Genomic DNA, 26,733 nt, shown 5'->3' on the forward strand with positions numbered 1-26,733 from the left:
ACATTCATATGTAAATTGGAATGAACACAGTATTTTTCATATGGCTACAACTAAGGTATTCTCCCAAAGCACCTAAAACAGTATTATGTTCCCTTATCATTTAATAATGACATCCCTCTTAAATCCATCCAGAACCACAGATCTTTCTTTGTTTTCCCAGATATGCTGGATACTGTCTCTTTTACAGGACTGAGCACATGGCCACATTTAGTTCATAAATAACAAGGGCCCACACTTGCTGCCACTCCTCATGTTGCACAGCTCTTCATTCACCATCAGTTCTGATGGTTCCATTGGGCTACCTAGGAAGTAAGATATTAAGTCATCCTAAGTAAGGGTGGCAAAACCAGGCCTTCCCTAAAGAAAATGTAGTATCTCCTTAACAGCACTTCGGGCACAAACCCTGAAGGCAACAGGACTTTTGCTCAAGTAAAAAGTTCACAAACAGGGTCTTTAAGTGGAGTTATAGCTTAACATGATTAAACTTTTTAATATAGCAGTAAACAGTAGAACCTCAGAGTTACGAACAACTTGGGAATGTAAATCTGCCTGATTGTGTACTTCTGGTTCCAAATGAGAGGTGTGGTTGACCAGTCAGTTCGTAACTCTGAGGTTTTACTGTATTTAGGACTAAATTGTGGCTCAGCCTTAATAGTAACCCCACCGTAATATACTCCCTGACTCACTTGTACAGCCTCCCTGAAGTGTTACACCAAGTACAGGGGTGGGTGGGACCACACTCTCTCTCTCTCTCTCTCTCTCTCTCACACACACACACACACACCACCCAGAGCAAGGGGGGGGGGGGGCAGAGGAGGGAGATGTAATCTCTTTCTGATAAGGGCTGGTCCCAGAGTACTTACTGGCAGAGTAAGGTGGAAGCACAAAGAACTGTGTCTATGTCAACACTACAGATTTTTGCCAACATAGTTAGTATCTCACTTCTGTGCATGCATACTTGGCTTCTTGCATTGGTACTGCATCTACTCACCAGGAGTGCTGATGCATAGTGTGGTGCACCATGGTTAGGTATCCCAGTGAGCAACTTGCCATCATCAAGCACACTGGCTTTTGGGAAGTTCTGGCAATGCATGATGGGAAAGAAACGAGTTGCGCAGGGGTGACTGGGAGCAAAAGGTCAATTTCCCAGCATGCAACTTTCTCCATCCCACAATGTCATCCATATCCCATAACTTTTGCACCTTTTTTAAAAATTCCACAAACCCACATAGTCCTCCTCGCTGTCCACCATCTCTGACACAAGTGTGGAACCAGCACAGCTCTGCACTATTATCATGAGCATGACAAGCACAGGACACATGATCCTCCAGTATTCACAGAGCCACAAGAACCACCGAGTCAGCATGGCACCGACTGGTGGGATCATATCGTAATGCGATGACAAGCTGCAGAACTTTGAGATGCATAAGACCAACTTCCTGGATCTGTGTGCCGAGCTTGCCCCAATTCTTCAGCGCAGGAACACCAGAACGAGAGCTGCAGCTGCACTAGAGAAGTTAGTGGTGACTGCATCATGGAAGCTTGCAACACGGGATTGCTAGCGGTCACAGGGAAATCATTTTGGAGTTGGAAAAGCCACTGTGGGGGCCAGTGTCATGACAATGTGCAGGGGCATTAATCATCTCCTTCTGTGCAGGACTGAGACTCCTGGCAATGTGAAGGACATACACCTCTACCCCAATATAACACTGTCCTCAGGAGCCAAAAAATCTTACCACGTTATAGACTCACAGACTTTAAGGTCAGAAGGGACCATTACGATCATCTAGTCTGACCTCCTGCACAATGCAGGTCACAGAATCTCACCCATCCACTTCTATAACAAACACCTAACCTATGTCTGAGTACTGAAGTCCTCAAATTGTGGTTTGAAGACCTCAAGCTGCAGAGAATCCTCCAGCAAGTGACCCGTGTCCCATGCTGCAGAGGAAGGCGAAAAACCTCCAGGTTATAGGTGAAACCGCGTTATATCGAACTTGCTTTGATCCACCGGAGTGCGCAGCCCCACCACCCCGAAGCACTGCTTTACCCCGTTATATCCGAATTCATGTTATATCAGGTCACGTTATATCGGGGTAGAGGTGTAGTGGATGGCTTAGCAGAAATTGAGTTCCTGAAATGCAGTGGCGCAACAGATGGCAAGCACATACCTATTCTGGCACCTATTCTACACCTAAAGACATGATCTAGCACTTAAAGCAGTGGTTCTCAAACTTTGGTACTGGTGACCCCTTTCACATAGCACCCCTGAGTGCGACTCCCCCTTATAAATTAAAAACACTTTTTTATATATTTAACACCATTACAAATGTTGGATGCAAAGTGGGGCTTGGGTGGAAGCTGACAGCTCTCGACCCCCCATGTAATAACCTCACGACCCCCTGAGAGGTCCCAACCCCCAGTTTGAGAACCCCTGCCTTAAAGTCTTTAAATTAACTCAATGACATTGCACATGGTAACAGAGCACAATTTGCCCAAAATTACCTAGGTAAGATTTGACATGCTGTGCTGAGTTAGACATATAACTGATCTGTAAATAAGATTGACAGTGAAAATGGTAATGGTGGAAGATGGGCAACTGGAAAACAAGGGAGAGCTTTAAAGGGAGGGAAATCTAAACTGGTGAGCAAACTAACAAGCAACTTCAAGTGTAATAAGAGAGTAACTGAAGAGCTGCTGAAGATCCAGTGTCAACCCACAGCATCACTAAAACACCAGCTGGTGAGCCTTTTACTCACAAAAGCAAGCAGTTACACTAGTCAGTATTGATTTTATTCTACCACACAAACAGAAATGATCTAAACTTCAATAAATGTCCATAGCTGTAAAGATAAGGTTAATTTAATTTCACAATTAATAACCCTTACACTACAATCACCGTCAACAGCTACAAAAAATATTCATGTGGCCATTTATGATCACAAGATTGATGGTTCATTTTCTTCTGTAAACATGCAACACTATGCTTCAAAAGCATCAAGGCTGTTCCCATTTATTTTAATTCCTGAACATGTTCGTATTCTATTAGAACTGAGGCCAAGATATACAAACAACAAAAAGAAACAAAGCCTCAGTGCACAGGTCAAAGTTTTAAAATAATTTAAATATAAAAAAAAAAAAATACAAGTACTACAAATACTCTTCCACTTCATATGGGATAGATATGCTTAACTAGCATGACTGAACTGTCCCTGAAAGGATGCTATCCTAACCTACAAGATCTTTAATCTTTATTAAATGCAGAATATGAAGAAAAACTCCAATTTACGTCTAAAAAGTTAATTTAGGTCGAAGGGATACTGTTCATTTAAAAAATATATAATAATAGACTGAGAACAAACAATTTGGCCAATTACCCTAAGACATATGAGCCTCATCTACAGCTTGTCTCATCCATCATTCACTTTCAGGCTGTAGCAGCATGCATAAAGACTGAAATCCAAGCAAAAAACAGATTGTAGCTTTTTTAAAATTTGTGAATGCTGTATGGACTTATTCTGTTCTTGGTTACATCAGTGTAAATCTGAAACAATGCTATTTACATTGCTAGGATAGAGGAGAATCCAGTCCTATGACAGTGAGAATTAGCCAGGTGACCATTTTCAGGAAAACAAGATTGCATCAGAGCCACAAAATCTTCTGAGAATGTTTTAAAAAGTCTTGTCTACGGAAAATACAGAGGGTGAGACTAACTTCCTTTTTAAAATTAGCCCTCCTCCTGGGACAAAATACAAGTCATAATTCTGCTCAAAATCAATGGAGCTACTTATCTGATTAAATCAAGTACAATTTCCATGAAGTGCAAAATTATGTTTCCATAGCTCCCTACAATTATGTCCCAAGGAGAGTCACAAAATCCTGTGTGTCTGTGCAATTTGAGGCACTGACATGAAACTCAGTCAACAGGTTTAAGCCGAAGGAAACCAGCAAAGTTTGAAATTGGCAATAGTGAACAGAGTTTCACACTAGTATAGTAAACCTCCTGAGTTACAAATTCCAATTTGCAGGGTACAACTAATGCTTTGTGAACAGAAGGCTTCATTGCGAAGACCAGGCAGAAAGGCAGCCACTTACAATTTTACAAGAAAACTAAGGTATTATGTTAAAAAGATCTGTTTGGTAGTTAGGGCAAAGGGAAACATCCTTTTCAAAAAGTATCAATGCAATTTACAGTGATGAAGCTGTTGCATATGCTTCCATTTAAAAAAAAAAAATCACAGGACACAGTCCAGGAAACACAATTCATGATCAAATATAAGTTTGCTTAATACAGTTACCCATGAGGGCCTCAAGCAATTCCAGACTACAGGTTGCACACCACTATTGTACTTGGACTGGCTACAAAGCAATGCCTATTCAATGTTACTGGACACACACACACACACACACACACACACACACACACACACACACACCAAATGAGCCCTCATCTTCATCTTTTATGTCTGCCTACTGCCATCTGTGCAATGCTGTTATTGTAAATTGATTTTATCACCTAGAGTTACAAAAGTACAAAAAATGTTTGCAATAAATTAAAAGTTGTATGGCAAAATTCTTATTTATACAGGAAGACAAGGGTTGTACTCTTCTATTTAGGTCCCTATGCCACTCCTATCATTGTGGTATCTGAGCACCTCAAGATCTATCTTTTCTTAGTGGCTAATGATCTATAGTAGACATATCAAACACAACAATTAAAGATCAGACAGTAAAAATAGCGCAGATAGCTTTGGAGTAGGGTGTGGGGTTAATGAGAGAAGGCTAGGTGAAAGAAATGCTCTTTGAAGGAAGATCTTGAGGAGAGGAAGGTTGTCTGAGGGTCAGGATATGGAAGGGGGCATGAAAAAAAAGCCAAAGATGAAAGAGAAAGCTAAAGGAAGCATTATTATAAATGTTTATTACTCATATGGTGCCCTCAATGAGAACAGTGCCAGACACCTAAATAATAAAGATTGGAATTTAGTCAGAATCTGGACCAAAAAAAGAGGTGGCATATAGGTGAGGGTGCAGCACAATGGAGGGAAGAGGAGGCTCTTAAACCTGATACACAAAGAGTATGGAAATCAACTAAAGGCTTTGTGAAGCAGGAGAGGGCATGGCTGGAGGTCTGGGAACCGACTACAGCTGCAGCTTAAAACAGATGAGTTTTTTTAGGTTTTTAAGTTTATTTGCTGAGAAAAAGGTTGACTCCCAGGATAAGTTAAGCTAAGATATATACAAGAGCAATTTTTTAAAACTACCAAGCTATAAATCTCTGAAAATAGGGGCTAATAATAGAATCGCTGACAGCCAGTTAATCATCCTGATGGTAGCTGATGTTGCTGTAATATTTCGGTGAAAGAAACACGATTTTATTTAAACATGATGCTGCTGTACTCTTGCAATGCCTGTTGTGCTACAATTGTCAATGAACATTCTTGGTGCTCTCTGGCAGTGACAATTTGAACAGGAGACAATTTCAAAATGTTATGAGTGAGAGCTTAGATGTCTCATTGAAAACACACAGCAAAAATCTTTCACCACGAGATGGAAATATTTCCAAGTTCCTTTAAATTAAGCCTAAAGGATGGAGCCTCCATCTAAATGAAGGAGAGTTGTCCAATAACGGAAATTCAAGGAACAGCTGGTACATGAAGCAGCACCGATGTGGATATGCATGTAATGTTCTGGAGAAGCTAAGGACTGCAATAAGCATAAACAATTGTATTCTAACTTGGGCAGGATATGACGTTCTTTAAGTGGCATATTTCTCTTCACCAATCTTTCTTCAAAAATAGGCATCCGTGGTTTATTCTTGCCTTTCATTTTTATTTGGTACACAGAAAACTCTTTCAACAGATGTGTTCCTGTCAGAAGTACTCAATATAAGTCTTGAACTACAAGAGAAATCAATCGGTGAGCTTCCATTGACTTTAATGGAAGCAACATGAAGTCCCAAGGACTGATGCTGGAGGGAATTTTACCTGAGTAAGGAGTGTTGACTAAAGCCCTAAACAAATTGTACTGAAGTATTTCGACAAGTGGCTTAACCCAAATTTGCTCACATTCCACAAATAAATAAATAAATAAATAAATAAAATAACCCCTTCTTTCTCACCTTCAACCTCTCCATTGTTTCTTAGGCAGAGACTGAAGAGGGAAGCATGAGCTGAGTGCCATTCTTCGGCTCAGCCACCTTGTGCCAGAGACACACACATGCACACACTACACCACTCTAGGGGTAGCCATAGTTGGCACCAACTTTTAATGGGAGGCACAGCAGCCCAGCTGCAGCAGTAATGGCAGTTGGGCACGCATCTTCAGAGCCCCAGTGACTTCCCCACCTTGTAATTTTAAATAAAGAGAACTTGTCTGAGTGTTGGGATGATGGCAGCACTTGAACTTGGAGAAAGCAAGAAAAAACAGGGATAGCCATAAAACTAGCAGTGTTTGTTTGACTGCATTATAGCATTGTGTGCACGTGTAAACAAACAAGCTAGCCGAAGGAAGAAAAGAAGGAAACAGGCAGAGGTAGAAAAAATCTGGGAAATGGAAATAGAGGTAAAAAAAAGAGAACACACTGGATTTCTGATTCAACTGAAAAATGATCAGGTTGTGCACTAGATTAATCACATCATCTGGTCAGTGCTACCATTGTGCCTCCTTCCCTTCCTCTATCTGATTACATGTAAAAAACTTAAGTAAAAGACAAGCTGCAAGAAGTAAGACTGTACAACCATTGGAGCAGTAATCAGATTTTATTCTGTGTTTGTGCAGCACCTAGTATAATGGGGCCATGATTCTGAGTGGAACTGCTATAATAATAATTAATGTAATAGCCTGTGTATTATTCACACACACACACAATACTAATCACTTGTTATTGAAATAAGAGTATATTTGTGAGCATGTGCCCCTCTTTTTAGTTTTAATATTGATCATTGTTAAGTGGCTCTTAGAAGTTCTACAATAAAAACAGAAGAAAGAATAGAATGTAAGAAATTGGAATAACCTATTGCATAGAAATATTTTAACATATGTCTATCTCTACAGCTATTCTGACCTACTCAAAGTAGTCTCATGGAGACATAATATCTGCTGCAATGGAGCACATCATTGATCTACCCAGCCCTGCCACTGGCAGTGATAATTGCATGATGCCCTGCAGAAGCTGAATGCGCTCTAGCAGCCTGAGGACAAATGTAATAGTATACGGTCTCATTCTTCTAAAAGCCCCACCATAAACATGCATCCAATGCTACCAGCCAGACCCTGTCTCTATCCCCTGTCCTGTTTGATTTCAGTGCCAGTGGGCATTAGCAGAAATTGATATTCCTAACTGCACACCCCCTATACACTTCTCTCCTGATTGCAAATTTGTATTTCAGTTTAGCCGTTTAGCACTCTGGTCTACATAGGGGTTATAAGCTGAAAAGGAAGGTGTCACAGACACCTAGGAGGCAACTGAGGATGAGATGTTTTGGAGTACCATGAACTGAGAGCACACAAACACAGATGTGGAAAGGGGCTAAGAGGGATCTCTCCATGTGCTGCTTTACATGGCACCCAGAAAAACTAAAGGCCCCCCCCCCATCTTCCTTCCATCTACCTTCATAATGCATAGAGGCAATTCTGTATTCCTGCAAGTGGCGGAAATAATTATACCCACATTTCCTATAACATTTTAACTTGTATACATACGTCTATTATAGTCATAGCACTGTGTAGTCTGAAAATCCAGCCATAGTGTTTGTCTCCATGACCTCCTACAGCTGTGATTTTAAAGTCCCTTGTTTCTTATGTATTAGAAATGTTTACTGTGCATCTTCATATCCTCGGTGTGGAGCAGAGGGAATAAGAAAAATTAATAGAACAAAGAGCAACCATAGAAAAGAAAAAAAAAATCAGGCAAACCCTGAGCTACCTATAAGGCTCCAATAAAATGTTTTCATTAAAAATCAAGATACTCTGACACTCCACTGTCTCCTGTTTGTATTTGTGGCACAAATGATATCCTTCCAAGTTTGCAGATGATACAAAATTATTCAAGACAGTTAAATCCCAAGCTTACTGAAAATTGTTACAGGAGGATCTCACAAAACTGAGTGACTGGGCAACAAAATGGCAGATGAAATTCAACAATGATATTGGAAAAAAAAATCCCAACTATATATAATGATGGGTTCTAACTTACCTGTTACCTCTCAAGAAAGAGATCTCGGGATAGTTCTCTGAAAGCTTCAGCAAAATGTGCAGCAGGGGTCAAAAAAAGCCAACAGAATGTTAGGAACTACTAGTGAAAGGACAGAACAAAACAGAAAATATCAGAATGCCATTATATAACTCCATGGTGCGCCCACGCCTTGAATACTGTGTCCAGTTCTGGTTGCCGCATCTTAAAAAGTATATAGTGGAACTGGAAATGATTCAGAGAAGGCAGAAAAATGATCAAGGGTATAGAACAGCTTCTGCACAAGGAGAGACTAAAAAGATTACGGCTGTTCAGCTTAGAAAAGAGAGACAGCTAAAAGGGGAATATGATAGAGGTCTATAAAATCATGGGTGGTGTTGGAAGAGTGACTAAAGAACTGTTATTTACCCTTTTCCACAATACAAAAACCAGAGGTCACCTGATGAAATTAATAGACAGACGGTTTAATAGAAATAAGAGGAAGAACTTTTTCCACATACTGCAGTTAACCTGTGGAACTCATTGCCATGGGACGCTGTGAAGGCCAAAACTATATCTGAGTTCAACAAAGAACTAGATAAGTTCATGGCGGATAGGTCCACCAATGGTTATTAGCCAAGATGGTTCATTCTTGGGATGACCCTAAACTTCTGACTACCAAAAACCAGGAGTGGGAGACAAATGGATCACTCCAGAATTGCCCCATTCAGTACACTCTCCATGAAGCTCTGGTCCTGGCCACTGTCAGAGACAAGATTCCCAATACTACATGGACCATTAGTCTGACTCAGTATGGCAGCTCTGACAGTTTTTTTCCCCACTCCATGGTATAACTATTATTGCATCTAGCAATTTTACAATATATAAGAGTTAACACACAGACAACATTGCACAAAGTATATTTTGTAATACATTTGCTGGCTGTGGAAGCCAAAAATCAACAGTTTCTAGATTTGGACTCCTAGCACAGGTCTGGTTTCAAAATGCATTGTTCTGATGCCAGCTCTGCTGTGCTTTTGATGACAGAGTAAGACTTTTCCGTCACAGCTTCCCACATCATGTGGACCTCAACAGAAAGGGTCAGGACTACAAAGCCATAAACTATTAACGATAAGGTTTCATTTCTATCAGTCTTTTGCAGCCATTTAGTGATATTAAATTAAAGCTGTGCTGGCTGCACTGCAGTCTCTTGCAGGGCTGAGCAGTTCTCCATACATAACTGCAGCTTGTTCTATTAATTGTTTTTAATACGGAACTGTCATGCTTTTGAAGATTTTAAATGTTCTAATGCACATAAGATATTGTGGATCTTTCTAGTTACAATCAGTGGCCTGGAAAAAAATATGGTATATTACAGACACATTGGAAATTTAACCTCGGGCTCTATAGCATACAGTACTAGTTCCAGCAGTTTTCTGGATGGCCAGAGAACCTGAGGACTACAAGACAAGCTTCCTTGCATAAAGCTCTTTCCTGAAAATAAATTGCTTAATGCAAAGCTTTTGACAAAGCAAAAAATCCCAAACATTACATACGGTATGCAAGATTCAAACTAAGATGCCTTAGGAAGATACAAACATTTTTATGCCCATTACTATGACATAACTTGGGCCATTTTATAAGTTTTACATTCAAATTTCTGATAGTCTTTTAATTCCTCCTAACATGACGAAGAAAACATCTATAAAAGACAGTATCTTTCACTTCTGTAATAAGTCATAAACTCTCTGCATCAAATTGCTAAGTAACCGCATGAGGTGAAGCAGCCTGTGAAACTTGTAAGTAACAAGGAAGGCTTATTTTTCCCCTTCTTAAATCTCACTTTTTATAATTATTGAAAGCTAGCAGACAAAAGTAACATACCGTCCATCAAGGCCTGCCCACAGAAATACAGGAAACGTATTTCTATCCCACATAATAATACCACCACTTAATAACTGTTCCCAGATATTCCTCCTTTCCAGAATTTGTGCACAGATTCTTGCAACTGATTTAGGCTTTTCATTTTATTGCTAATTTTGGCAGCCTTTTTCATAACCTTTTATCTATTTATGTGCTAGTCCACTCCTCCACTTGAGCCCACTGCAACCCTCTTTTCTACGCTGCAGTTAAAAGCGTCAATACCTTCCTTTCAGAATCCTACAATATCTGTATTGGGATCTCTAAAGCACATCCGTTGTCATTTGGGTCATATTAACACAGGCGAGGTCAAGTTAATTTTATATTAGTCATTCAGTACCCAATAAACCTGGAATGATTTGCTGTGCTTCCCTGTATCTGTAAAAAGGCATACATTGCTGAGTTTGTGTGAGATGACCACACGGCACATCATATTCTAAAGCTATGCCTACACTATGAGCTCAGGGCACAATTCCCCTGCTCCTCCTCGCTGAGAGCTAGCACAGCTATAAATGTTAGTGTACCCATAGGAGCGTGGGCAGCGGCAAAGCTGACCTGTACATGTACAAACTTGCCTGAAACCGGTGGGTACATACTCATCACGGCTCAGCTGTGCCTCTACGGCCGTTGCCCATGCTACTGCAGCTACAGTGTTTATTTTGGTGCTAGCCCTCATTAAGCTACTGCAAGTAGCACACACAAGCAGGATATCACACCCTTAGTTTGCAGTGCAAATATAGTCTAAGCATGGCATTTGCCAGTGCCAGAACTTCCTTAACGTTTGGGGGAAAAGAAAGAAAAAAAACTAGGCTTCGCCCATGTTTACATGTGAACTATTTTTAGACTTCCCCAGAAAAAGGACCTAATGCATTTTTAGCTGTCTTTTAACTCAGTTCAGTAGAAGAGAATACTGAGCATGCGCTAGTAGCATCAGACCAGCAAATGCTCCACAGCAATCCACATGCCAGTTTATTATTATTTATATTACCATGGCACCTAGGAGCCCCAGCCATGAGCTTACAATGGGGATGGGCAAACTTCTGGGGCTGAGGGCCACATCTGGGTGGGGAAATTGTATGCAGGGCAGGGAGCTGGAGTGTGTGTGGGGGAGTGCAGTGTGCAGGAAGGGGCTCAGGGCAAGAGATTGGGGCAGAGGAGGGTGTGGGGTGTATGAGGGGGCTGAGGGAAGGGGCTTGGGGTGCAGGAAGGGTGCAGAGTGCCGGAGGGGGCTCAGGATGGGGGTGGGATGCACAGGGGTGCAGGGTACAGCAGGGGACTCAGGACACGGGGTTGGGGGACAGGTTGCAGGAGGGGTTTGGGCTCCAGGATGACAGTGGCATGCACCAAGACCAGGGCAGGCTCTCTGCATGCCTATCTTGTCCCTGTCCTCAGCCCCGTGCCACTCCAGGAAACACTGTGGCTCCTGGGAGACAGGGGCAGAGAACTCAGCGTGTGCTGCCCTTGCCGCACCAGGTACCTTTCCTGAAGCTCCCATTGGCCATGGTTCCCCATTCCCGGCCAATGGGCCAAGCCCGCAGGCCAGATCCAAAGCCCTGAGGGGCCAAATCTGGCACGCGGGCTATAGTTTGCCCATCCTCGGCTTACAATCTAATTCTAATGCCTGATATCCCACCCTCCAGCTTCCCAGACAAGCAAAACTAACAGCTCTTCTTCTGCATCTCTTCACCATCACTCTTTAGCTGGTTGGAACCTTCTCTGCAGAGTGCATGGCACATGAGTATTTGATTTAAAAATAAAAATCTTATGGACAGCACTGTGGTTCAGCTTGGTTTTGCATTTATGTTCTGAATATAAAGAGCAACTGGTACTAGTAAAACCTTCACTCAGGTGGTTGTAGTTCTGCATAAGCAATACAGATGTTAGAAAGAGTCAACTCTACATACTAATTAGATGTGAGATTAATCAGGCCAGTCACAGAGAACTTGCTCACTGCAGCTCGACATGGCAAGTCCTTGTCCAGCTGGCTGGAAAGAAATGGAGTTATGTCCCCTTTAAGCTCCTCTCTCTCTCTCCTTCAAGGACGGAAGAGGGAAGATTGGGAAAGTTTACAGGGATAGAGCAGGGAAAAGCAGAAAGAACCTGGGCCAGATCAAAGAGGCCACTTCCTGCTGACCAGAAAGGAGAGGGGGTATTTATACCTAAGGCTAAGATTGTGTCACACATATTTTTAGGAACATTCAGTGACAGGTCATGGCCAATAAAGAAAAATTCACAGAAACCGGTGACCTATCCGTGACTTTTACTAATAATATGCATGACAAAATGGGGAGCTGGAGGGTCCCCACACCACCAGCAGAGGTCCCCAGCTCAGAGCTATGGGGTCCCTCCACAGCCCACAGCTCAGACTTCCCAGGGGCCCCCGCTGCCTGTGGCAGCTGGAAGCAGCAGGGTCCCCTCACCACCCATGGCAGCTTAGAGCTGTGGGGGACCCCTGTTGCCCTTGGCAGCTCAGATCCACTCACAGCCGCCAAGAGCTGCAGGCACCCAAGCGTCATGGGCTGAAGTCACAGAGGTTTCTGGAAGTCACAGATTCCCTGACCTCAATGAGAAAAATCATAGCCTTATTTATACCCCAATGCAGCCCCAGGGAAGCTCACTTTTACTTGGATCAGGCTGGCAACACCCACCGACCCATGAAATTTGCATAAGGACCAGGTTGCCTCATACCCACCACTGGCATTATGCTAGTCGCTCTTTCTCTTTGCAGCAGGCAAGGAATTTTTCCCTCACTGCAGTGCCCGACTGGCTGAGGAGAGATTGGGTCTTTCACCTTCCTCAAAGGAGGTCTGGGACCACTGGAGTGGAGGCAGGGGGAGTTGAATGTTGCCACTTAGTATGTAAAACTGGTGACTGAGGTCCAGGGTAGGCAACTCAGTATAGAAGGGATACTGTTACTGGAAAAAAATGGATTGGAAAGAAAGCATCCTTTAAGGGGCCAAGAAAGGGAATTTGGGGCTCCTACATCTGGCACAGCATGGAGTTGACCCTCCTCCCTTTATAGCCCCTCTTTACCTTATGTAAGGGAAAGGCAGCAGAGAGTGCTAGGCCCCAGGTTGGGGATTATGTGAAAATGATGATGACCTGTACAATTTTTTGCCGGGTGCACCCAGCTATTTTAATAGAATAAAGCTGCATCCTAATGAACTCACATTCACTGCGTTGTGGCCAGACAATTTCCTGACTCACCTCCTGTCTCATCCACTCCTGGTTTTGCAGCTGGTGTGTTCTAGCTGCTGTGTATTAGGAGTCTTATTTTAAACCATGCACCTGTGTAGCACTTAAGTAATCCACAGATTTGAGACCTCCTCAGTATTTACTGAAACAAACCTTAAGAGCTTTAAGGGAGCAGTGAGATTTATCAGGTCAAAAATTAGAGTTACAGGCCATAATTCCAACTTCAGAAGATCAGCTCCCCTTGCCCTGCACAGCTTGTGTAATGTGAGCAGGAATGCAGTCAACTACACCAAGTGTTATTTTTTCTAGCTCTATATTTACACTTCAAGGTGTTATTCAGAGAACAGAAGAAGCAAGCCAAATCCTCACATGAACCTTCTAGGGAGGATTCAATGAATTTTTTTTTTTTATTTAAAGTTTTCACACATTGCAGCACTGTTGAGATGGACAGGATACGGATGAGTCTAGGAGCCCATGACGGAGAAGTTCAGCTTTCAGTTTATTTAGAAAGTCAGCCTTCACCTTGTAAATATAGCCACGGCAGGGAGCCGAAGCTGGGGCCTCGGCAAGGGGTGGGGCCGGAGCTGAGCTGGGGGAAGAGCAGTGTTGGATAGTAGTGCCTCCCTGCGCCCCTCTGAATGTTCCTCTGCATCCCCCAAGGGTGCATACCCCACAGCATGTCTGCTGCTCAGACAGTGGCCATGTCACAAGTGTTCTTGGTATTGCCACAAGAACTACCTCCTCTGACTCCCATCGGCAGTGGTAGGCACATATGTGGAAAGTACCATGTAGTCTCCTCCCACTCAACCCACCCGACAGGCCAGTCCAACAATATGCAATTGATTTATTTTTTGTGGGGGTATGGAAGCAATATTTTAACTAGGGAATGGCACTTTGCTGACTGAGGTGGAAAAAATCTTTGAGGGATCCTCTTGTTCTACCAAACATTGCATCCTCTTGTTCTACCATACCCCTGCATATCTTTGCACTTCTTTGTTTTGGCTAAGTCCAAAAGGGGAAGAATCATGAGGGAAAAAAAGCTATTTTTTGGTGTGTATTTTTTTTTTTTAATTGTACTGAAAAACACAAGAGCTGGTTGATTTCTTAACCAAAAGAGGTACAGATACGCCTCTGAGCTTTAGGATTCTTACCTAAGCCCTTTTGAGATTCAGCCCTTACTAATCATGTCAGTCCTACTGCTCAATCCCTCCAGAACATTCTCCATGATCATCTACCAATCTAGGGTTGCTGCTATCCTAAAATGTGTGGGATCCTCCTGATTTTTCCAAGTCAATTCCACTTGTGGTCTGGGGACTCTTGAATATTCCTCATTCCATGACATGAAATATCACGTTATATACCACAATGACATTTAGGACATGCCAGTTTATCATCACGAGGTTGAATGCTGAATTTTCTTCAGGATAAACTAAAAAAATTCCCCCACCTAAAATAGAGTAATTTTAGGTAATAAATATAACAATTTGTGACTTCTCAGTAGTACATATTTATAATAAACTTCACAAGAAACCTATTGGCCGATAAACCTCATTATCTTTATCATGGTTAATATATTTTCGCTGTTATTTTGCGTTTGTGGGCCTCAGAGCAGTAAGTTTAGCAAATTTTAAATTCAAATCAGGACTTACAGAACTTCAAAAAGGGACATAAAGAATCCATGTAGAGAAAGCCCCTGGGATCAGAAGTTCTAGAAGCAGGCACAGAGAATGTCAAGTTTGATAAATATTCATGTAACAGGGCACACAGACGGGAAAAAAACAAATATGCTGCCTTTTTTTTTTATATAATAACTCTGTAACCAAGTATAGTTTGTAAGAGGATCTTGCACATTTCAAAAATAGTACATGTACACGCTTTAAAAGCATTTATTTGGATTGAATTTTGTGAATAAAACAGTATTAACATTTTAATATTTCCTCAGGTGGCTATGAAGTCAGCATAAACAGATAGTTATACATATAGCTTTCCTTTTTCATGGTTTATTAATTTCAATTTGGGGGGTGTATTTTTAGCAATTTTTGACATCAAAAAAAGTGGGGTTTATGAGATGCGGGTCATCTGGCACAGTTAACTTTTAATAGTTCTATCTGCTTTACTTGTTCAGTTGCACTTAATTCTTCTTCCTGTGTACCGTGAAAACACATCACTCTTTCAGAAGTCACCTTCCACTTCCTGTGGGAATATGATGACACAAGTAATTCATTTACACCTTGAGAAACATCATCCTCATTTCTCACTAAGTTTCTTGTCCCTCAAATATCTATTGTCATCTTGCCCGTTGGCTTCATATGTTCTCAAAGAATTCATTATTTTTCTCTTTACTTGACTATATTTTATTGTTACCTACTACATTATTTCACATATCAACTCTTACAAACAACACAGGAAACCTTCCCAACCTTAGTCCACCATTTAACATCTGCTCTTACATACAGGGCTGGTATAAGGGTATGTCTCCATAGCTGACGTTAAAGCGATGCCACGGTAGTGCTTTAATGTGGCTGTGTAGTCGCAGCTCCAGCTCTGGGAGGCTGTAATAAAACTATCTCCGCAAGGGGAATAGCTACCAGCACTGTAGCACTGTCTACACTGCCACTTTACAGCACTGAAACTTGCATCGCTCAGGAGGATGTTTTTTCACACCCCGATTGAAGAAAGTTTCAGCACTGTAAGTGGCAGTGTAGACAAGGCCTAAAGGAAGTGGTTTGTGTGTCATCATACAAGTCTGAGGCTTTAAGTCTCCTCACCTTCATTGCCAGACACCCTGCATCTAGACAGGATAACTATATCCTCCCACACACTCAGAAGTCCTACTAAGCAAGCTCTGTGCTTGTGACAACTACAACACATACAACTCTTTCCATCCTTTTTGACCCTGTAAGCACCACTGGCAGGATTAGTACACTACCCTGTACTCTACAGGCAGCAACTGTCTCCTTGTTATGCATTTGTACAGTGCCTAGCACCATGGGGCCCTGCTCCCTGACTGGGACTTCTAGGTGCTACCATAATACTAATTATTTAATACTTAATAACTACCTATGTGCAATCAAAGGACTATGGAGACAGTGGTGGTCAATCAGGAGAAAACTGTGTTCTCTTCAGCTACTCTCTCTACCTGCTCATGGCCTATCAGCCTGCAAAGGTCTACTGACTCTGTTGCCCTCCAAACCATCTTGGGCCTGATTTCCCCTTGCCCTGCACCTCATGTGTTCACTTATGCCAATTCAAGGACAGCACAGAATTCTGCTATTTTGATTTGGGGATATTTTATACTCAAAATTCACTCCTTCTGCATTGGTGTAAATGATCTCACAGAGGCAGGGCAAACAAAGAATCAGGTCCCTGATGTCTTCTCCCCACTGGTCACTAGTGGGAGCAGATATTTCACTCCAATCAACCCCTCACACGCACACTATAGCAAGTGATTAGCAGCCTACAACATGCCACTTTTTCTGACATATCAATAAGCCAGTTACAAAGCATTCTGGGACACCTGCACAACCACACAGAGCCAGGAGCTCTGGTTGTCAGGAGGATTTTGATGGCACTACTGAAGACAGTTCTCACTTAGGCTTGTCTACACTTACAATGCAGCTGCACCGCTGTAGTTCTTAGCGAAGACACCACCTACGCTGATGGGAGAACTTTATTAGCATGGGTACTCCACCTCCCTGACGGGGTAGCTTTGTCGAAGGGGGGAAGCCCTCCTGTTAATATGGCATAGTCTACACCAGGATATTCTACACCCATGAGTATGCAGTTATACCAACATAAGTTTGTAGTGTATACCAAGCCTCACTCTCACCCCAAGACTACAGGAGGACAGACACAGGCCCAAGCCAGCCAGACCACTTGCCTTCTCTCCAGAAACTCTGATGGCTCTTCCTAGAAAACAGCTACACTCCCATTCCAGCAAACATGTACACAGATGCTTAACCTGACAGCTGTGAGTTGTCGCAAACAGAACTTTCCTGTTGAGGGTTCCCTCACTGCTTTCCTAACTCACACAATGGAAGTACTCGCATGCATAAAGGTCAGCACATGTGCATGTGTTTTCAAAAAGCAATTGCTTCAGGCCATCATCCTACAATCTGCTTCCCTTCCGTCACCACCAGAGGAGTCTCCCTTTACACCAAACTCCAGATCTTTACCAAGCTGACAAGAGAACTACCCTGCTACTACTCTAGTCCAGGCAAACTGCAGAGGATGGAGGCATTTGTGAATGGCAACTGAGCCATACTGTGAACTTATTTTCTAGAGCAATGTCTTACAGCATCAGTTCTCAAACTGGGGGTTGCCATCCCACTTTAAGGGGCTCACCAGGGCTGACAGACTTGCTGGGCCCCAGGGGCCAAAGCCAGAACCTGAGCCCTCCCACCCCTGGTGGTGGGACTCAGGTTACAGGGCCCGCACCTGGGGCTGAAGCTCTTGCGCTTTGGCTCCCCAACCTGGATCAGCAGCGTTCAGGCAGACTCAGGCTTCGGTCCTCACTCCTGGGGTCGTGTAGTAATTTTTGTTGTCAGAAGGGGGTGATGGTGCAATGAAGTTTGAGAATCCCTGTCTTACAGGATAACACAAAGTGTGGTGATTTCAACATGATAGAGAAACGTCTGCAATTAAAGGAAGGAGAAGGGAAGCCTGCGTCAACAATAGGGAAGAAAAGAGTACAGGAAGCATGCATACATAGACTAATGCTATGTCATGTCCATGGGAAAAGGTGGGGAAGGTTCCCCCATAAAGTCCACCTTAACCACTAGGGATATAAAATATTAAGCGGTTAAACAGCCCACTGCACTCTGCACCAGAACGGTGCCACCCTGCCCCTCTGAACATGCCACTTCTTGCTCTCAGAATACCTCCTCCTCTTCTGCTGGCTGAACTTGTTAATGATATAAACTGATATGATGTAAATATAGTTTTTAAAAATACCTGTTTTAAATTATTTACATCCCCAATAATCACTACATTGTCCTCCCCGTCACCATATCATATGGGACCCAACCCTTAAGAAGCAACAACAGGATTTTCCCCAAGTATTTTAATAGGTTGGGAGCAAGCTGTCAGAGTTTCCTAGTGGAAGGGGAAAATATAAGAGGTTTAACAATTTAGTTGTGTTTATCTGAACTATCAGATGGCAAAAAAAAAAAAGTGAGGGAGCCTTTCAAAGAGAAGAAATAAAACCCAGTAGCAGTTTTATTGCTTATAACTTGGGAGACAGCTCTGAAGTTGGGATTACAGAAGTTTGCTAATGACCCCATATATCTTACTTACAGCACAGCCGGCCTCTCTCTTTTACCTATCTTCCTTTTCCTGACAAATAATTCCATTATTGGTCACATAGCACATTTCCAGCACAACATGCTTTATGGACAAGAAAGAGCCAACATTTTCAAAAATGGGTTTGTGGTATCTCGACATAGTCATTTAAATAAGGACTGAGGAGCCTACAGGCACCTTTGACAACCCTGACAGTGGTCTCCGGCCTGAGGATTTTACAATCTAATGAATACATTTTAGATGAAGGATGGGATGTAACAAAAAGCTAATGACTAAGCACTAAAGTCTAACGCACATATTGCTAGTTCCACTTTATTTTTGTGGTGATGTATTATGTTAATTGTTCTTCCTTCCAGCAACACAGAAAACTAAAAAGAAATTCATCTTTACTACTCAGTCACTTGCTTTCTGCTGCATCCCATTCCCAAGCCTTCATCATCTCTCTTTATCCTCTAAGAGACCCACATCCCCCTGTGCACAAGGCATCCACCAGTTCTGCCAGTTATTTTGGTCTTGTACTGGTCTGTTCAGGCTTCGTAGTCTCAGGTTGATGATGTAGCCATCATCTATATGTTGCCTATTTAGATTGTAAATTCCTTGCAGTAACATGTTTTACACCTAGATGCTAAGGAGTTTGGTGCAGTACAAGTGTCATAGATAGATTAGACCTCGCCTTCCTACTTTTTTTTATAAAGCACCTAAGACACTTGAGGCAACATAAGTATCTAAAAAGTTTAATATTTTTATTAATACTCTTCCTATTGCAACCAGCAAGGTTTCAGTTATATTTTATTCCCCCTGGCCCATGAGCCTCCTGAGAGCCTTTCCACTGTTTCCAGTGGGCTTTGGATGAGGCTCTATTTACACATCCCATCAGATCTCCTGTTTAATACTCCTTATGAGGTAATGAATGGCAATAAAATGTCCTGCATTCGCTTAGTCATTTAAATAAACTTTGTGAAGTTTAAAATCAGGATTTCAACACAACATAATGGAAAATAATCAGGTAAGCATTTAATTTCCAATGCAAGTGCACATTTCCCCACTTACCTTTCTCCCCAGTCAGATCCATTCTTTTTTCAGCATATTTTCTGTACCCCTGCACAACTCATGGGCAGTTTCCCAACTGCCACTCAATACAGTACCTTGCTAAGAAGCATTATTTCATAAAAGTAAATAATGTATTATCATTAACATAGGGTCAAACAAATGGTGTCCAGTAACAAATCACTTGCCATATTTACCAAATCACTGTTTTAGGTTGTTTGTTTACATGAAGATATGCATTAATATGCAGAACAGTTCATCATCAAGTTATGAACTAAGCAATTGATTATTAAGGACTCTATAGTATCTCCTGCCACCATTTAAGAAATTATACTTGAGAGGTTTCAGATAAAGGGTTAGTTAATTCCTACCAATATTAGTGGTGCCAAATTATTACAATTTAATGTCCACTGACTGCCTGGAGAGTGTTCTTGTCAGTGAATGCTACAAAAGAACAGCATGCCTCTACAAATAGACATTATCAAAATACTATATGTAACAACTTCAAGAGTTAGTCTCTTCTGCTGTGAAAAACAAATTAAAACACAATTTTTGGATTAACAAATTTACAGATCATTTAACGTCTACCAGTTTCTCTCCCTTTGGAAATTAAGTATACTAACTTATACTCCATAATTCTATGGAGTGCAGAAAGAGAGACCACTACTAGCTAACATACATATGGAAAATTCTTCTTTACTCAACATAAAATTCTGTGAACCACATATTTTTAAAGTGACAGCATCAAAAATATACCAGATGTAATTTTTTTTTAAAAATCTTACATTTAAACACACACACACACACACACACACACACACACACACACACACACACACACACACACACACACACACAATAAAGCATTGGAAATGTTGTGACTTTTTTTTTTTAAATTCAGTTGCACTTATGTTTTAAAGTCAACTGGAACACTGTTCAAAAGCATATCATCATGGCAAAATTCACCTACAGTTTCCAAAAATCAGAATTTTACCATGGGGCAGGTAAGTCTGCTTTGTCTGTGGGAGATACCTAAAACATACTACAGTATAGTAGAGAAGACAAAAGAAAAACAAAAAAAACAAAAAAACCAAGCAGTACAGTTTAGTTTCTCTGACTAACAAGAATCAGTGGATGAATCTAAACTGGTAAATGACTGCTGTGTTTTGGTGTGATCACACCAGTACTGCAGTGAGATTTTACACAATAATTTTAAAGCAGTGGAGTCATGTGACATGACAGTGTATTTGTAAGGCTCACCCAAAGATTTGCTTGGAGACAATCATCACTGCAGGAAAAGTTCATAGTGTGTCCGAATCAAAACATGGCCCACATTGGGAAGTCTCTGTTTTAAAGAGTGTTGGAGCTAAATAAATTTTTACTCACTAGAAATGAGCAAATCTCTATCAAATATTATTACTGTTGCAATATACTAAAATTAGACCTAATAGTTTACATTCATAAATAACTTCCCCAGAGTAAACTATAGTCTACTCAGTTTATCTACCCCAATTCCAAGACACCTATAAATGCATCAAACCTAGAGCTCAGACCACTAATTTAATGGGTAGACCATGTCCCCTTAATCATCCTAATTCATGTATAGACTACATATAAAAAAAAAACTCCTCTCATTAATCTTTTATACAGAGATGCAAAGTTGGTTTCAACAGTAGCCTTCACAACTGAACAAGTACACAAACAAATACGTTTTCAGAGTAGACAAAATAACTTGGCAAATTTTTAATAAAACTCTACAAATGGAAGTGTGTAATTGGCAAAACACAGACAGCATGTGCTAAAAGTTGGAGCTATGCAACCTCAGATCTCATAAATTAAACAAGGCTTGGCCTTTTAGAACCTGGAAAAGCAACCTCCAAGGACAGCCCACAGTGCTGCAAGTAACCAAGCTGGTGATTCAGCATCAGCACTGTTTCCCACTGAGGTCTAGAGTCCGCAGTCTGATCTGTGCAAGCAGACTGCTGCACCCATAGGGAGCCCCACAGACTTCAATGGGGCCCTTGTAGGGGTCCGCATCACAGGTTCAATTGCAGATCAGCTCCTAAGACATTACTGAACCAGCAGAAATGTATAACTAAGTCCTCTTCATCAAATGGCACTTTTTGCAATGTCTTGGTCAAATTTCACTGTAAGTGCATCCCTAAAAGTCTTCATATAGTTTTGATTCATTCCCCACCCCCTAAACAACTGGCATGTACTGTTGCCACCCCAAAACGTTTACTGCCTTCCAACCAAAGAGGGCTGCATTTCAGTGATATATGAACCCTGTTTATACCAAAGCTAGAGAGTGCTTTAAGCCCTTTCAGGACAAAAGAAACTACAACTCTACCCCTATATAAACACGACCCGCTATAACACGAATTCTGATATAATCCGGTAAAGCAGAGCTCCAGAGGGGCAGGATCAAAGCAAGTTCGATATAACGCGGTTTCACCTATAATGCGGTAAGATTTTTTGGCTCCTGAGGACAGTTATATCAGGGTAGAGGGATATTATAAAAATTATTAAAGCACTGTAACCTATCATTCTAGATAACTTGTCTCATCTTCTCTGAATTATGGGCATTGATATAAATTCCACAAGCAAAACCTCAAATGGAATTTTTTCAAAATTTATGATGATTTTACTATTATCTCTGCCATCTTTAGTACAGAGCGGGGCCTGCCCGGCCCCTCCCCTGCTGTCCCCCCTCCCCCACAGCCTCCGCTCACCATGCCAGCAGAACGGTGGTGTGACTGGCTCCAGCCAGGTGGCACAGCTCAGGGGCAGATTTACAAGTGAACATAGGGTGCTCTGACACAGGCCCCCCAACAACAGGGGGGCCCAGGGCTGGGCACTCCGGCAGCTCAGCACCAGAGCACCCTCGACGGCAGGGAGGGGCTGCACTGTAGGGGCAGAAGCACTGGTGGGGGGTGCGGGAGCGTGGGCGGAGGACTCAGCAGGAGTACCGGGCAGCCGCACAGCTGACCGGAAAGAAGTGGCAGTTTGAACGGGAAACCACTGCTTCTCTCTGTCTGCGTGGCTGCCCCTGCTCCTCCTGAGTCCTCCGCCCATGTTCACAGCGCCACATTCAAAAAGGGGAGGGGGGACGGTCAGGGGATGGGATCCCGGGAGGGGGCAGGCTGTTTGGAGGGGGGGGAGACACAGTCTTCCTGACCCTCCATACCATTTCACAACCCCACTGTGGCCCTCAGACCAAAAAGTTTGCCCACCTCTGTTCTAGTAATAATATCTGCACCACAGCACAGAAAGGTGGTTGACCTTTACATTATACAGATTTCTCTTTTCAGGAATTTATAAGTGAACCGGGATTTATAAGAAGCTGGTACCCAAAAGTCAATTTGGAAACAAGTTTTTAAATTTTTCCCTGTTTATATTTTTAAGTCAGTTCAACAAGTTATACGGGCACATAAGGAAGTTTACCATTCCAAGCCACCTCTTTGCACATAGTTTTGATTTTAAAAAGTTTTCATGCAATTAGGTATTGCATTGCCCGATTCCTCAGTAGTTTCAAGGAACAAATTTCCAACTACCAAGATATTTTTTGGAAGTGGCAGCTAAGCATGCCACAAATCTACATCTCAAAATAATTTTACTAAAGCAAACATAACAATACATTTTTAAAATTGGTCCAATGTCTATATCAGTGGTTCTCAAACTGTGGGTCAGGACCCCAAAGCAGTGGTCCCTCCCCCAGGGCCACCAGCAGGGGTTGGACCCTGCTACCCTCTGGAGAGACAAATGCTGGCGCAGGCAGCTAGCGAGTTCCCCACCTTCCTGGGGACGGCAGGTGGGCAGCAGGCTCTGGCCATGGGGCTCCAACCCCTACCTATGGGGCTCACCCCCCCATTGCCCTTGGCTCCCACTGTCTCCGCCAGCCCATCACGCATTCCCCCCCCAATCCCACCTATCGACTTCCCCATCCAAGGTTTAATTTGTCCCCAGGCTTGCCAGGACTGAGTAAGTCTGCTGTGAAATGTAATATTTATTAATATTATTTTTCACAGCCACAGACTTACTAGCGAGCAAGTCTTTAAAAAAAATAAATAAAGGCAAAACAACCAACAAAAAAGACAAGAACCTGCAAGAGCACTTTGTGTTTTCATCCTGTTTAGGTCCGGTAAAGAATAGATAATTGTACATTATTTTTATTATTGAGTCTGCAAAAAGAGTCAATAAATTACAATGATTTGGACATGTGTATGTGCATATTTGTTTTTCCTAAAGTTAAATTATCAGCAAGGCCACCAGCAACAGTTGGTGGCTGCACTTTGAGGCCACCATCAATTTTGTTGTGAGAACCCGTTTGCACTATGTCAAGTATTGCTATTGTAATTACCAACGTGGAACTTCACTTTGTCTCCAAGTCCAAAAGACTTTGATTCATCCTTATTCCTCACTTGACAGATAAAGGTGATGCAAGACTGATGAGTCAGTCAGCATATCAATAGCTACAGACCAAATGCCAGAATTAATCTTCACCTTGACCCTGCCTCTGCTGAAACCCTTATCTCACGCCATCTCAAGTACAGAAGTTCTTTCTTCACAAGCTTCCTAAATTCCTGCTCTAATTCAAATATTGAGTCTGACTACTCCGAGTCCTATTCCATACTCCCTAGGGAGGCACTGACTTCAATGACAGCAGAATAAGTCTCTTAAAAAGTACAAGATTGGGTCACATCCCATCCTCATCTTGGCTGGCTTCTCATGTAGTCAACCATAAATCTGAGAAACAGAAGCCAGGTCTCCTGACTTCGAGTTCTGTGTCCTATCACTGGAAATATTACCTATGCTATTTTGATCTAATCTTGGTTGTCTCCCAAATTGGGAATGCCACATTTGCTTCAGCTGCTTTACTGATGGAGAATTTTTCTCAATTCTAAACTCACCATAAAACTATTCTTCCTGAATAATTCCACACTTTATTCATCTTAATTTCACCCGTTAAAAAAAAAATAAAGCCTCATTCCTTCAAATGATAGAGAGAAACTATTTGGATTTTTGTATGGTTTATTTAAAATTGTTTTTCCATGCAAGGAAGTTAAAGACTTTTGTCACGATGATTTTGTGAAATGTTCACTACTATGGACTCTTATTTATTGAATTATGCTAGCTTCTTGTTTTTAAAAAGATTGTGTTAGATATACAGAAAATGGCTTTTAGCACAACATCGTCAGCTAAGTCTGCTGCATTCAAAATAAATTAAAGCATGAGCAACACCAGAATGATTACAATATCAGATCTAGAATTAAAACTGATAACATGTTGACATGGCTCTAGAGGACATACAATGCCAGCAGTAGCTAAAAGTGATGTATCCTTATCTGGGTTTTAGAATCCTATGGCATTTGCAGAACTCATGGTGAATTACTAAGATTTACTGTGTATGTGGTTATTGTACTTTATGACTACTAGTGTAGTGAGTAACTGCTTTGCCTCCACAAGTTTGAGGCTTTTAACACAATTTGAATGTCATTCTTTGTATTACATAAAAATGCAAGCTGTGTGATCCCTATCTCACACTTCTAAACAAGTTCAACCCAATGTCAGAGTCACTGTGTCTGTTTTGGGCTTTTCAATGCATCTCCATTATGCAATTTTCACTGTTTCATAAAAACATCCTCTTAAAAGTCTGTAAATGCTTTGAAAAATATAAAGGGCTAGAAGGATCTAGTGGAGATAATGACAAAAAAATCCCATACACTTCAGTGGTGCAGCTTCAGGCCCTATATGCTGGATAAATAAAACCGTAGCATTTTTACAATGGCCAAGATTTTGAAATTACTGAAAATTTAGCTTATAAACTGTGTCTTCTTTAAGTAAAAGTAAAAGGAAAAGCCAAATTCCACAAATTTATTATATTATATATGCTTCCAGGGGTCACTTTCTTCTACATTCACTGTTCAAATGACTTCTACATTGTGTGCGCGCTGCACCACCTCTAGAGCCTCAGATACTCATCACACCCCGCTCCTCTCTCCCTGTGGGCTTCCGCACGGATAAGGTTGGAGAGGAGATCGTGGGCTACAAAGCCATGTCTATTGGAAATCCCTTTCACTTCCTTCTGCCCCTCATTTCATACCTACAGCGCCTAAGCTCCTAATCTCCCCCTTGCTTTTTAAGCCCCGCACTTTCCCTTCCCCTCACATCACCACAGCCAGCATCCTCTCCCTGGAGACAGCTCAGCTCTGCCTGGTTCCTCCGCTGCGCGCACACACATGCAGGGGCTGCGGCTCCGTCCCAGCCCACCCCACCCTACCCCCCAGCTGACGGCCAGGAGAGGCGGCCAGTGTGCGGGGCTGGTACCACAGAGCCGGTGATGTCCCCCCCCCCCCCCACCACCACCGCCTTCTCCGACTCCGGGCTCACCCTGCGCCCACAGCCGCTGCAGGGAGAGCGACGGTGAGCGAGGCGCGTCCGCCTAGCACGGGGCAGCGCTGCTGCAGCAGCTGCGGCTGGCAGAGAGCAGCCCCACAGACACGTCCTGCCCTTCCCCGGCTCTCCCCACGCGCAGCCCAGCGAGGCCAGGCGAAGGGGAGCCGAAGCGCACCTGGCCGCTGCGCTCTGCCTCGCCACACTTACCCCTGCACCTCCCGCCGCTCGGGCTGCTCCCTCCTCTAGCCCACGCCAGAGGCGTGCAAAATCAGTTGCGGGATGTAGCCAGCCTTCCGGAAACGCTTTCCCAGCTTGCTGCGCTTAGCCCAGGAAACAATTCCGGCCTGTGGCTGCGGCTGCGGCTCCTCCTCCTGTCCCTCCTCTCTCGCCACCGCCAGGCGTGGAAAGAGCTGCAGCACCCGAAGCGTTGGGAACATGGTTAACTTGAGTCCTCTGCCAGGGACGGAGGGCGACGCCCTGTGTTCGTTGCTAGTTTTGCAGCTAGATTCGGCATTGCATGATCCTGGAAAGAGCAGGCTGTGGGGCCTGGCAACAGCGATGAAAGGAAAACGGCAAGAACGTGTTTGCTACCAGCGTGAGTCGTTTCTAAGATACCCAGTTCCGGGGTATCTGAGCACCAGAGACAATAAAAGGCATTAAATCTGCGTGGGTTTCTCCTTCTCCCAAGAATCCCCCCTCAGGTC

General features: G+C 42.7%; 1 protein-coding gene across 8 annotated transcripts in view; it reads right to left on the minus strand.

Moving 5' to 3' along the window:
- Nucleotides 1–26,395, minus strand: part of APBB2 (amyloid beta precursor protein binding family B member 2) — a 315,643-nt gene extending 289,248 nt beyond the window's left edge. For all 8 annotated transcript variants that reach the window (XM_030563659.1, XM_030563654.1, XM_030563652.1 and 5 more), the window contains exon 1: nucleotides 26,237–26,395. The gene's annotated coding sequence lies outside the window, so the exon portion shown is untranslated. The remainder of the gene's footprint in view (nucleotides 1–26,236) is intronic.
- Between the last annotated feature and the right edge of the window lie 338 nt (nucleotides 26,396–26,733).

The sequence above is a fragment of the Gopherus evgoodei genome, chromosome 5 (assembly GCF_007399415.2).
Source record: "Gopherus evgoodei ecotype Sinaloan lineage chromosome 5, rGopEvg1_v1.p, whole genome shotgun sequence".
Lineage (NCBI taxonomy): Eukaryota > Metazoa > Chordata > Testudines > Testudinidae > Gopherus > Gopherus evgoodei.